Source organism: Thermobia domestica, chromosome 8 (assembly GCF_964235325.1).
Source record: "Thermobia domestica chromosome 8, izTheDome1.hap1.1, whole genome shotgun sequence".
Classification (NCBI taxonomy): domain Eukaryota; kingdom Metazoa; phylum Arthropoda; class Insecta; order Zygentoma; family Lepismatidae; genus Thermobia; species Thermobia domestica.
The window spans coordinates 192,709,791-192,724,185 of record NC_137461.1 but is presented as its reverse complement, the minus strand read 5'-3'; the positions used below and the strand labels follow the sequence as shown (position 1 = coordinate 192,724,185).

General features: G+C 31.6%; 1 protein-coding gene across 2 annotated transcripts in view; it reads left to right on the top strand.

The window, feature by feature from the left end:
- The window catches only part of LOC145693395 (uncharacterized), a 398,952-nt gene that overhangs the window by 72,111 nt on the left and 312,446 nt on the right, over nucleotides 1–14,395 (top strand). The window contains exon 1 of one of the 2 annotated variants that reach the window (XM_081769356.1): nucleotides 11,230–11,288. The exons of the other annotated variant lie outside the window; for it this stretch is intronic. The gene's annotated coding sequence lies outside the window, so the exon portion shown is untranslated. Of the gene's footprint in view, nucleotides 1–11,229; nucleotides 11,289–14,395 lie in introns of those variants that run through there. 2 annotated transcript variants of the gene reach the window in all.

Below are 14,395 nucleotides of genomic sequence, written 5' to 3'. Positions count from 1 at the left end.
TTGAGAAAAGTATTAGTGTTGCACGATAAACATTGACACTAGTTTGTTTCTTTTGCGAGGCCTTCTAATTTGTCAGAGCATAAGACTATATTGAATAGATTAACTTTCTTTGCTTGAAAAACACTGTTGCTATATAAGAACCATAGATTTATAACTTAATATTACTTTCGGAACACATGCGTTTCCACTGTTAATCGAATCTGAATAACGGTACAGGAAATAAGTTTTTAGATAGATTGAAAATATAATGGACAGATCTAATGTACTGTACAAATAAAACCATTACAGAATATTGAACTTGAACCCTTGTAGCTGAGTAGTTAGCTCATGTTTTTGGTTAGCTTAATCCCAGATTCGATTCCCCTAATGAGAGTAAAAATTTTTGGTGTTCGATCGGCAGCGCAAGGCAATTAAAGAACTATCTGAACTAAGAAGTAATGAACTTCGGTCTAGAAAAACGCGAAAAAATATTTTGGAAGGTATACACTGACTACGCCATCACCCAGATGATTGTAAACCATTTTGATGGTCATAAACTATTGCATCTAGTAGTAACAGGGGGTTTAGACAGAGGTCAATATGTATATACAGTGAAAACTTAACGGACAACTCTCAATAATGGGCACTTTCATAATAGATACAGATTTGTTGTCCCGGCAAAAATATGTATTCTGAAAGGACAAAACCCCCCGTTTCACGGAAATACTCAGATACGGACACAGTCAGTCTTCTTTTCCACTTAATGTTTTAATAACTTCTTCATATAACAGGAATTCTTCTTTGTTTATATGTATTCAACTCAGAAAACACTTTTAGCAATTACAGTAAATGTATGTCGAAATATAGAACAGTAGATAGAAAATACTTTTTACAAATTATCGTTAAGTCAATGACCTAATGAACCACCACACACAACAGTTGCAAGTTGAAGTTTACATAATTCTTCTTTGTCTAAAACGAATTTTTTCCTAGAAATACTAGAAACCTTCTAATAATAATAATAATAATAATAATAATAATAATAATAATAATAATAATAATAATAATAATAATAATAATAAAAATAAAGTAATAATTGGGTAGAGTCAGTTGTATGTATAGGCAAGAATTCTATGCGGGACTACTAATCTTCCGTGGCGAATTCACTCCTCTTTCTCTTGGGCTTACATCTTCTTCTGTAACTTCGAAGATTAAAGAACAAATATAGTTTAAAAAAAAAATCAACAAGGATTATTTCAAAAATCCTTTCAATAGCTTGAACACTGAATCCAGTATTTCGATATTAGCCTACAAAATACTTTGTACTTCATACAATTACCCCATAGTCTATGTGCAATTGATGTAATTTTTCATAGTACCTGAAACTTCTTTCTTACGGACATCCCACCGGTATCCGCTATTCAGAGGTTTCACTGTATTCTAAAAGCAGAATGGAACTAACTTCTGGAAGAAACGTTAGAAGTTCACCCGACAGCGCGTGAGAAAAATTAGAATGACAGTGCTGAGTGACCTACATTCAGGACGAACGCTGGCTCTCGAGCGAGTGATACTTACATACAGGCTTTCTTATTTCGAAAGGACAGTCCCTCACATAGGATAAAATAAATCACTTTTCCTTATACTTGACCTGGAAGTAGCTATTTTAGAAAGAATACTTTTAACACAAGCAGTATAATTCAGACGTACACGAAGGTGTACTAAGGAATAAACCAGTTTTCAAATTAATATGAAATTTGTGCACGAAATAGTTTCATTGAAATAATACAATGTTTCCCCTGGTGAAATAATACACTGTAAACGTTTCCAGTGGTGTTATCCAGCTCATTTAACAAATGGTTCTATGATTAGTGTTTAACAACCGATTCTATGATGAGTATAGTAAGTTGGCTTAGTGTTAACGTTATTACCATATGATTAAATTGTAATTATTATTATTTATCCAAATAAAACTAGTAATATTGACTAGGATGAAGCCATATAGCATCTTTATATCAATATTTTGAAAATTGATTTACAAAAATAGTACTAGAGTTAATTTTCTTTTGTAAGTACTGGATCTAGAGATAAAGAAACAATTTTAACAACTGGTCCCGGGAATATGAGAATTTTTAACAACCGGTTCGGGCGAACCGTTGAAAACTAGCTCAATGGGAACACTGGATATTTCTATAAAATTTTACTAATGAAATCCTTAAATTGTTAAACTAAATTGTTTAATTGTCTGAAACTATCTTTAACCACAATAGAAATTAGAGTTTTTGGTCTTCGGCATCTATGGTCATGTATGAGGGATGACGTCCCTTGTCGGTCACGCTACCCGGGGTAATGGAGAGGAAGAAAGGAAGCCATATGAAATAATTCCAACGATAAAGACACAGCAGAAAATAGTTGCGATTTTTTTTCTAAATGAGTCAAGATTTATCATACTGTTACTCAACTTGTAAAGTTATAGTGTTATTCTGAATATCTCAAAATATGGAGTTTATAATGTTGCTCAGCTGTCCATAGAAAGTTACATGTATGATCAGATTGATCACAATTAGTTCTTGGATACAATGAACAATTACATTTTTTAAAAGAAATTCTTCTGTGTAATTAATTAGATAATTATTCGTGTTATACATATAAAATTTGAACATAAATATATATTTTATACGTGGATTTAGAATCTAGCTATTTAATAAACTAATACAAAGTAGATATTTATATTAACTAGAATATGAGAACAAGATTATTTTGAAATTTAAAAATTTATACTTAGTTTTTAGATATTGAGTTTCGCCATAAATCATACTGCTGGATTTGAAATGTGTTGATATATGTATGATAAGTAAAGTTGGTGTAAAGTGCTTTGGTGTTATCACTCAATAATTGTATGTTCAATCTATTTCTGAAAGAAATTGTCTCCGTTATATGTTGAAAAGCTGTGTACTTCCATTTATAGATTGAGTTAAACGTAAATATTTTTGGTATAGCATGTTTATTCTAAGCCAAAATATTATAATTTCCATTACAAGAATTATCTTTAAAAGAGAGGAGTGATTAGTTTTTGAACGACACTGTACATTATCTGCTTTTCAGAGCATTTGTTCCTACAACAAAATGAGAAAGAAACTGTACATCCTAACTTTAACTGAATATGCATAAACTAGGGTGACCAATTCAGAAAATAATAATAATAAAAAATGGGGCATTCGGCAAATTTGCATAATTTGAGAATCCTCCTAAATATAATTATTGGTATTTCATTTGCCAGTGAGGAAGAAATTTTTAGCTTTTCAAACCAACCAGATTTTTATTTATTTAACCTTATTCTAATTGTAGCAGACCATTTACGTCTGTAGTCGTTACAGTTGTTTCTTTTGGTTGGATTTGTGAGTGCACCTTGTCAACACCAGTAGCTGCAACGTCGAGGTGAGCTGAAATATTGTGTTTTGCTTAATCTTTTCGAATATTTTCATAAATAGATATGCAATTCATTGTCATACATGCAGATTCGGAATTGTAAATAATTAAAATATAATTTCACATGAAGTATTTATGAAATTTATAAAACAATACCAATTATAAATTTTATTATTATAATTCCACGTAAATTTAATCTAAAACTTTTGTTTTAAATGAAATTTGAAACTATTGATAAAACACATACAAAGAAAGATATATCTATGAATAGATCGTACAAAATATGGAAAATTGATTATATCGATGTACTGTAAAGCAGATTTTTAGTTACGCTGTGGAACATAAGATGGAATTTAGTTTCGAAAGTACAACATATCAATCCACGGATTGTTCTGGTTATTTTGTGTTGAGTTACGAATAGCCAAGCGAAATGGGGATGTGAGCAAAAAAAAAAAAATAATAAATAAATAAATAAATAAATAAATAAATAAATATAAAATAAAATAAAATAAAATAAAATATGAACGATGTGAAGTATGAAGTGAAATATCACTTAGAACGTTGAGATCTTGAAACTAAACGATATGAAATGATTTCCAGACCCGATAATGAATGGAAATGTGTCAAATGAAGGAAATTGAAGTGAAAGCACTCAATCCTATAAATCATTTATGTCAAAATGTTACTGGAAATGGTGAAAATAGACAAGGAAGACCTTGTCACCCGAAATGGAATATATTGTTGCGCAATTTCACGGTCTTACCCGTCGATGGGAGAAGTTTGTTGATATTGCCTTATCAACGCCGACATGTAAAAGGATAGAGAAGACAGAGAAAGAAAAATCCTTGAACTTAAATAAGAACATAAGCAGGCAATATCCGATTTTTTTTTAAAAAAAATAATGTTGTCAATGTGTAGAATGAAAGAGATGAATGCAGTGAGGACAGATGAAATTGAAACGGATCATGCAAAGAATTTAATGATCTCTACGAGTGTGACATGTCATTACCGATTATGAAAGAAACTCAAACATATGAGGATGAAATTGCGAGTCGGAAGCAATAGAAACAGCTAAAGCTTGAAGGAACCGAAGGGATATAAAAGTGAAAGAATGAAAAAACACACTACAATTATTTTGGAGAAGGAAGAAGAGGAAACATGACATGGAACCAGAAGGGGAAGAAATTTCGAAATAATAAACATTGCAAGGAGAAAAGAAAAGTTACGTATAATACGGAATCAGAAGAACGTTAGAAGTTTAAGTGAACGAAGGACAACGTTTTTTCACAGTGAAAGAAAAAGAAAATGATGAAAGAATGAAAATAGAATTTGAACCACCACAAAAGAAGGAAGAGATATCTGAAAAAAAGAAGAAAATTAACGAATTGGCTTTGGAAACGAAAGAAAATGAAACTGGTGAATGGAAATGTTAAATAAGAAGACTAAGAAAGGAAATATAAAAATACCGAAAGAAAGGTAAAATGATGTGAACATCGAAAATTTCGTAGAAGGAAAATATAAAAGAAAAAAATTCAGAAATGAGGAAAGATGAGGTATAGCAGAATAGACCAGAAGAAGATGATAGGCGGAAACATAGACAAAGAGAAAAAGAGAAGAGAATTTTCTGTAAGCATGAGTAACAAAATAAATTTTAAAAAAACGGAAAGGAAACCGTAAATACGTATGTAACTGTGTGTATTCGATGTCGTTATTGTTGTCATTATTGTTTCATATCGTCCCTTTGTTTGCAAAGAAGTGTCGTATCTCAGTTTTTCTCATTTTTTAGGATAGCAAATTGTACGCTCATGTTTACCATCAAATATTCACAAATTTTTGACATAATGTAGCCAAAAGTACATTCGTTAATACCCATATATTCAAATTATATAATATTGTAATATTAAGCCATAAAATATATGCTATTTGAGATACGTCACTTTGCAAAAAAAAAAAAAAAAAAAAGTTTTTTAAGAATGAGTTACGTCACTGTGCCTAGTTCTTGGGATATAACAATAATGCCAAATTGATGTTGGAAAACTGCAATTTTGTTCATTTGTGTACATATAAGTTGCTGTATTCATCTTGATAGGAGTAAGTCATTAAAAAATAGTAAACGAACGATAGAACCAAAAGTCTTATTTCTTTCATTAATTAATTAAATATGTTTATGAAATTAATAGTAAAATAAACTAATAAGACTTATGACTTTTCACCAAAAAAAGAAACAATGTAGTATGAAATTAATACTACAAATTAACACTATGAAGTGAATATGAAGCTGTATGAAAGAAAAATAAAATTCAAGACAACCTCTAAATGATAACTTTAAAAATAATTTATGGTTACTAAACACGAGGATAATAATATTCTTTTAAGTAAACATTAGCATAAGCTAAATGAGTACAGTTAATAGCATCTCCATACAATCCTGAAAATTACTGAACCATGTCCATAAAGTAATTGAGAGAAAAATGTCTTAATCTTAACAAAATTACAAAAAGTAAGGAACTCTTTTTTTGTTTGGTACCATCCTAATGGTCGAGGTGCAAGTAAAATTGCTGGTGCTCAGACATTCGTATGACAGGGATAGGTCCGTTGCATAGAGATATTATGTCTGCGTATTTATCTCCGGCGACTTTCATCTTTCACAAATTAAACTTTCCGACCTTAAAATCTTTTAGTTCTTCTTGAGGCGCATAAGTTGGAGTTCCGTCTAGTTTAATGGTAGATGGCTGGTTTTGTAGAAAATAGTTGTCACCAGTGACGTAACTAAGGGGTAGGGGCAAACGGGGCTTGTGCCACGGGTGCCGGGGGGCGCAAAACTGGGCAAATATTTATTTTCACTATAATTCAAAGGATGAAATTTTAGCAAACGAGATCACAAAAAATACCTCAGAAACTTAACAGGACAACAACGACTCACCAACATTAGGATCATATCCATAGAGCATAAAGTTAGCTTCAAAGCTGTCTTTTGAGGACATTGTAAAAACCTTTGCAGCCAAAAGAGCCCGCAAAGTTAAATTTTAGTTCTAGCTTTTTGAGTTTTCATTTAACTTACATTGATTTAAGAGATTTGCAAAATGTCCGGGTATAATAGTTTAGACAACAGCTTGACTGTTTGTCATAATTAAATATTATGTTCTAAGCAACAGACAACTGATTCATTCTACACAAATGCACATCCCGATATAATTCCAGAAACATTGGGGTTTGCAGTTACTATGATAAGACTATAAGAATGTGTCAAGCATGCTACTCTCAGATTATTTGGCAATTAACTACTAGATAATTTGGTGTTTTATCTTGTACTAAAAATAAAATTATGTGCTTTAATTTTGAAATCAAGCTTTACCACTTCAAGAAAGAATGGAATAGGAGAATTACGGTGTGATGCCAATATCATGTGTAGTTAAGGAACGTTTTGGTTTGGTGTCAGGGTGGGGGTGGAGGTTAAGGCGAGTTCTTGGCCCGGGCGATAACTAGCCTAGTTGCGTCACTGGTTGTCGGTGACCTCTTCAGAACTCTTATATCCATCATATTCTTCCAGCTTACATCTTTTGCATTACTTCCATCTGATTCTCGAATTTGTAGAATTATAAGTTCTTTGGAGAGCTGCTTGAAGTTGAGGAAGTCACTATGCTGTAGCTCCACTATCGTAAGTGGCTGCTTTCTACGAGCCAGCTTGATCCCAGGGACCGGTTGTGAAGGCACATAAATATTTCCTGCTTGCTTAAACAATATATTAAAACAAATGACACATTAAGGTGAACAAACACACACACACACACAAATAGAAAATCGTTTGAGATACGACTCCGTGTAAATAGAAACTTACCTTAATTTTTCTTGCAAACTGTTGTATCTTGAGTTACGGCAGTTCTAGAGAAATTTAATTCTCTACAATAGAGATACGACCAACATCAAACTACTTATTCCACAGTTATATTTAGGAATTTAGATACGGTTATTAAAGGGAATTGTAGAGCTCCTAAAGGAGAATTCGGGGCTGGTCTTAACTCAAAAATCGTTTTTTTTTTGTTTGTTTGTTTGTTAGATACGACACTTTGCAAACAAAGGGACGATATGTTATGGTCAACATGTTGCCAGGGTAATAGTTAGAGACTGATGAAGTTAATAGGATCAGTTATTGACTTATTTAATGCTTGTTATGAGAGCAGAGTGATTTGTGAAGATCGAGGTGATTTAACTTTTGAATACCTTATCATAATACTAATTTAAATTTTTGTTTATTTCATGTTACTAGAGTTGAATAATTGTGTTGTATTAATCCTTTACTGTCAAATGTTAACCAATTTCAAGTTGTGTAACCTTGTGAAGAAGAACAAATATTTTATATTTTTGGATGAGCTGACGAAACTGTAACGGACCATTTAGGAACGTAGTCGTTACAGTTATTTCTTTGAGTCTAATTTGTAAACGAACTTTATCAACTCCAGTAGTTATAATGTATAGACGAGCTGAAATATTTTGTTTCGTTTATCGCTTGGATACTTTGGGTAGTTAAACATTATTTCTTACAGCATAGCGGATAGAATAGTTAATTGTTCCCACTGTGCGAATTCAAATAGCCGACAGTACGTGGCGCTAGTGCAGACAGCGTGCTCAAAATTCATATTTGGTATTTAAGAGTAACGAAATAGAGTTACAAGAATTTAGTTACAAAAACGTTCAAAAGTACGGGATAGGGGGCGTTGGAGATACAAGATATGAGAGGAAAATATTACTTTTACAATGAGAGGTACTTGAATACAATCTCTTTTTAAAATTCAATTGGAGGTATTTATTCGGACATTCATTTCGCTTAGGGATTTTCTTAAGACGATAGATTTGTGGATACACAAAAAGTACATTATTATTATTATTATTATTATTATTATTATTATTATTATTATTATTATTATTATTATTATTATTATTATTATTATTATTATTATTTAGAATCAAAATATTTAGATACAGTAAATCATTGGTAGGAAAATAATTTATTAATGATCAACTCTGAAGAAACTAAATATATGATATTCACTAATAAAACTCAATATTTTGTTACCAAATATAACATTAATGGGGGAAGAATAAACAAAGTAGAACAAATTAAAGATCTCGGTGTTACATATGGTAGACAACTGAAATTTGGTAATTATATAAATGATAATAGTGCAATCAACAAGAAAAACAATAGGTTTTATATTTAAGCAATGGACTGATTTTATAAATGTTCGTTCTTACGTGTACCTATAGAAGACACTTGTTAGATCCAAACTTGAATTTGGTTCGGTTGTTTGGAAACAAAATCAAAACTGTGCAGAAGTGTTTAATAAGGCAACTATGTTATAAAATGAAAAATGATTACCATTCACATGACTGAATATTGGTTTACTTTTGGGGACTTCAATCCCTATCGGAAAGTAGGAAATTTATTGATAAATTCTTGATTCAAATGATATTGGATATCAAAGGTAGTAGCAAATACTGATTAGAAAATATAGAAATAAGAGTGCCTATTTATTATAGTGTTAGGAATCAATTGACATTCGTAGCACTAAATTCTAAGCGTGAAATAACTTAACTGAGAAGAGTGACAATGTCTTACAGCAATTTAAAATGAAAATATGTTAAGAGAAATAACAGAGCAATTCTTACAAAAATTAAACTTTTTTAACTTTATGACAAGGGATCTAGCTACCAATCTTGATTTTGTTGTTGTATATCTTTAGTATACCTTTACGTTACACAAATATGACAATAAGTGGCCAAGATTATTTGCATGTCGGATATGCAATTTTAAGCAAGGTTGAATCAATCTTATAAATTGTTAGTTAAAGGGAGCTTTAATTTACATAGTTCTGTTATTAGTATATTATGAAATGGACTATTTTTTAAAAATTTTAATCTTATATATACATCTTTATTTTAATCTTATATGTAAATCAGTTTGAACCTTACAATTTGAATATATTAACTTTCTGACAAGGGCCTTAATCTGCTCTAATATTCATTCTATATCATAAATTTTCTAATACGTTTAAAATTATTATGTAATGGTTCTAACATAGTTCTGTGTTTTGACTATGAGTTATTCATATGACTTAAAATAATAATATTATTATTATTATTATTATTATTATTATTATTATTATTATTATTATTATTATTATTATTATTGGCACTTGCAGCATTTGCTTATTAATCATCGACGTATTCAGTAAGGACTAAGGAGGCTGAAGCTTCCTAGTGCAGCCAAGGGAGCTAGAGGTACTGGCCCATAACCTTACAAAAATTTTTCTGCGTCCTTTAACGTAGAGAATTTTATTATAGCAAATTATAATAATTTAATATATATAGTCACTTTACCCCCCTAACTTCTGTTTCTTCCCACCTGAACTTTCTGGGATGGCTGCTGATCTGGCATCAAAGAAACCGATAGAAAAAAATTGATTTTTTTCCTATTAAATCAATGCCATATCTATAACTTCTTTTGGAAAATAACTAAATGTTTAATTAGTATACTCTTATTTTCAAATGATAAGCTAGTGAACTCCAAAACTTATATATATATATATATATAAAATATTATATGGTGCATATTGATCATTCACTCTAGCCAAAAGAAATGTTAATTTTCTACGATCTAACTTGTTGGGTCCTATTTTCCTTTGTGGCAATATTTTTCAGTGGGACTCTACTTCAATATCTACTTTTGGTCCGTCAACTTCTACGTTTCGTTTTATCATTGGCGTTCATCGTCATTTTCTACCATGTTAGTAGATCAGTTGCTAGAAATTGAGAAGTTTCCATATAGAAAAGTTATTAGGTAACTTAAGTAATTTCTTTGTCCTAACACAGCCATTATATACATGCTTTAATACTATCTATTCGTTATAGTTTCTTTCTCCACCTCCCTTGTTTTACTTCCATCGTATCACAACATTCAGAAGGCAATGCCCCCTCAGAAGACAAGTTTCATATAAGTAGATAGACTATACAATACGTTTACTAAATCTTCCTATTGCTTTACAGTACTTCTTCCATATAAGTACTTTGGCTTCATCCATTTTCTCTTCAACACAAAATTTTAGGGGGACGTGTCCCCCTGTCCATCCGCCAGAGACGCCCGTAAACAACACACAGAATCGCTTAATAATGAAATTACTTCGAAATATCTTACCACTATTTCTTACGGCCCGTACAGAAAACTGATCTTTATGACAGTCCCGCCACAGTTTTGCAAGACCGCCGCTCACAAGTAAAGGAACAGCAGTGAAAACCCTTTATTCTATCCGCTATCTTACAGTGATCATTTCAGAAGATGACAAGGAAGAAAGTTCTCTCCGGAGTTAGCCCTCCACCCCCTAAACATTTTCGATTGTGCTTGATGTCGATTACCAGTATTTTTGCAATACTACTTTCATCCCCTGTATATTGAAAGTCCTGTCGGGAAGAGATCCTACGAAATCGCCATTAATTGCTTCCATTTTTAGCTCTTTACGATTATTTGAGTATTGCAGTCTTCTAGAAAGCAGTTTATCTACTTATAAGTGTAAAAAGTGTTATAATTATTTCAGTAAAACACATTTGCGAATTACATTTTTTAAAAAGTCTAATAGATTTTATATTCGGAAGTTCGAAAAGAAAGATGACTAATTAGTTATGGAACAAAGTTCTAACAAGATAGTGTAGAATGTCTTTAGAACTTAATTCCTGTACGAATATTGTATGTTAGTAGACGTTTCAATAACTGTGAATCATTTTGTACACTGTGTAATTTTCGTGCAGTAACATTAGTTTCTTTTTTATTTCAGGTACAACATTTTTGATGTTATGTTCGGTGTAATGTAGGCTCCTTTTGATTACAAAACGTGAGTTTTTCTTATTCATAAGTGTTTTTTTTAATGAATGGTGATTTTGTGAGACAAAAATAGTGTTTCTGTGGTAAGAACTAAACATAATGGTGCGAAAGACCCAGGTTCTATTCTCAATTGGAGATCTTTGGTTTGGATCCCACTTTAAGTTTTAGGTCCTTGTGCTGAAAGGGACGCTAAATTCCAACCCCACCAACCAACTAACCAACTAGACATGAGGTGATCTTACAACAGAGCAACTGTCTCTTGTAACAACAATGTTCTTAAGGGTCTTCATCGTGTTTTCCGAAACCTTTCCGTATTTTAATATTGTAAATAATTCAGTAAAAGTAAAGAATATAAAAACTGTGGAAATTGAGCTATTGATAATACGATCTGTTATTACTTACGAAAACCTATTAAATGAACGAATTGCTGTTTTCATCCTTGAGTATTCATTTGTGGCCTAAAGAAAAATATTTGAAATAAATAATTTCATTTAGTAGCATTGTGCAGGTACTATCTGTTATATCAGAAAAGTTTCGATTTTTAAAACGCCATTTTGAAATTATTTACTAAAATTCTAAACAGTGATAGGAAGCGTAGTGAAGGGCTTTAATGAAATCGTAACATTGTTTTTAGAATGCAAAATACGTATACTTTTCTTTATTATAGAAGGTCTCTCTAATTTTTCCTCGGTTGATTACATGTTAATGCAGATCTGAAGCAATCCTTGATCATCTCTTTGGCACTACTGGCTTTAACACGATTGACTTCAAACTAATACATAGACTTGTCTACTTATGTGATCAAGTGTGTAGAAATTGAAAATTATAATTGAAGAAATTTACTCATTTTTTATCCGTACAGTGTGTTCGTTTGTACAGAGAACTGGTGGGTACATATTTCAGCTGATCAAATCACATTTAAATTCATAGTTTTGGGGAATGAAGAACAGCTGGAAGCTATCGAAATATGACAATGTAAATTGCACTGGAATATAACTCCTACCCAATGAGGATGAGCTGGTAGAAGTTGAAAAGTGAATAATACTGAAGGTGATTAAAAAAGAGAAAAATGTAAAACTGGTTAGAACGTTATTGAGTTTTTTAAAAAATAAAGTATTATTAGGTGATGATGAGTGATAGAAAGTGAGAAATTGAGGAGGAAAAGAATGCGGATGAAGAAGAATGTTAAGAATTGCCTCAAAAGTAAGAGACTAGCGGCAAACCTAATGCATGGAAGTTGCTCAATTTGCGGAATGTTGGTAACGAAGGTACTTCTGACGATAATGATAACGATGAACGAATATAGAAAGATGTTCTCTCAAACAACCACAATAATTTTCTCTAGGTTTTCTGATTCAATAGGTCGTTAGTGAGCCTTCAGTGTGTCACTATATATTTGCCTTATGAAACTCCTGAAATATAGCTTACTAACGAACGACTGAGTTTATGGTCACAGAATCATCGCCTTTATTTATCTCATACACGAGTATATATATATTCCTTACAACTTCTGTTTTCCCTAAACTAAATTCTCTAACAATATTGCGTTATCATTTGATAAAATTCAGTTACCAATTACTCCGGAAAACGTTTTTATTCTGTGGAACAACTTTTTTTTTCAATATATATATAATGCAGTTCCAGTGAGTGGTGGCTAGGAAATGACGTAAGAAGCTTTCCCTTCGTTGAGAGCAATGTAAATGAGTCCGTTGCCACAGGAAACCAGCATACTGCTCCCCTTCCTGCCTTCTTTTTGTTCTTTAAGAAAGTTCATCATTCGAATAGTATTATAGGACAATATAGAGATCCAATTACTTCTGCTAAATATTAAAGATTGAATTGGAGGGTATATTCTAACTTCTTTCATTTCTTATTCTACAACAGGATAACTAAATTATTGCATAAGAAATTCAAATCATCGCCGTTGTAAACACAAAATCATATCATTGGATCCAGTCTGTGATAATCCAATACCGTCGCAATTGCTCTTTTCCCTTCTACCATTTTATTTTACATTACTCTTCTATTATCTTGGTTTACCTTAAAAGTTTCTAACAAGACCCTCATGGATTTCCATGTAATGAATGATAAGTCCTAGCAATATTACGATCATATTGGCTATGTATGCCATGATATGGCTCTAGAAGTTTTGTGGAAGGAGTTATTATTACACAAAATATCGAATTCGTGGAACATATATGCGTTAACTCTTCTCGTTATATGAAGTTTCACGTTGTTAGTAGTTGTTTTCTTTCACTCATTTGTTTGTCTCTGTTTTCTTGTTTTCTTCAAATACTTTTTTCTAGTTTTTATTCTTTATTTCAAGATTAAATTTATTGATTTTCTCAAATAATCGATTCCGACATATTGAATTATTGTTGAAATGAGACACGTTTCAATGCAAATTGGTACTGTGCGATGTGGTGATAGAACTATTAGCAAAGTGTGTTTAATGTGGCAGTTATTATCTTCAGACAGATATTTATAATTAGACATCACCCATTTAACGATATATAATACCTAGGTAAATTTATTTTACGTCGCAGTCAAAATGTTTGTGTTTGGTTGATTTTGATACGAGGGCTTTCGTGATGGAGTATATGGAGCTTTCGTGATTTTTTTTCACTTCAAAATTGATGTTATATTCATTCGATTCTACACGTCTTACTTAATCTACACATCAAATTTTAACTTGCGCAAATGAAGGGATCCAAAGTTCGGTTATTACTATTGACATCTGATCTCACCTACAGGCTGCACAAGCAGGATTTTGGGGCAAAATTTTGACCCCCATAACTTTGGATCTCTTCGTTTGCGCAAGTTGAAATTTAGTTTGTAAACAAAGTAAGACATGTAGAATCGAATAACATCAATTTTTAAGTCGAAATATCAAAAGTCCTAAAACCTCCTATATTTTTGGCAAAATTTTGACCTCACGGAACTTTGGATCCCTTCGTTTACGCAAGTTGAAATTTGGTGCGTAGGCTAAGTAAGAAAAGTGTAGAATCGAATATCATCAATTTTGAAGTAAAAATATCAAAAGTCCTAAAACCTGTCTCTGACTAGTAAGAACAACTCTGGAACAATAATAATGCACTGCGGTCTTATTATTGTTGA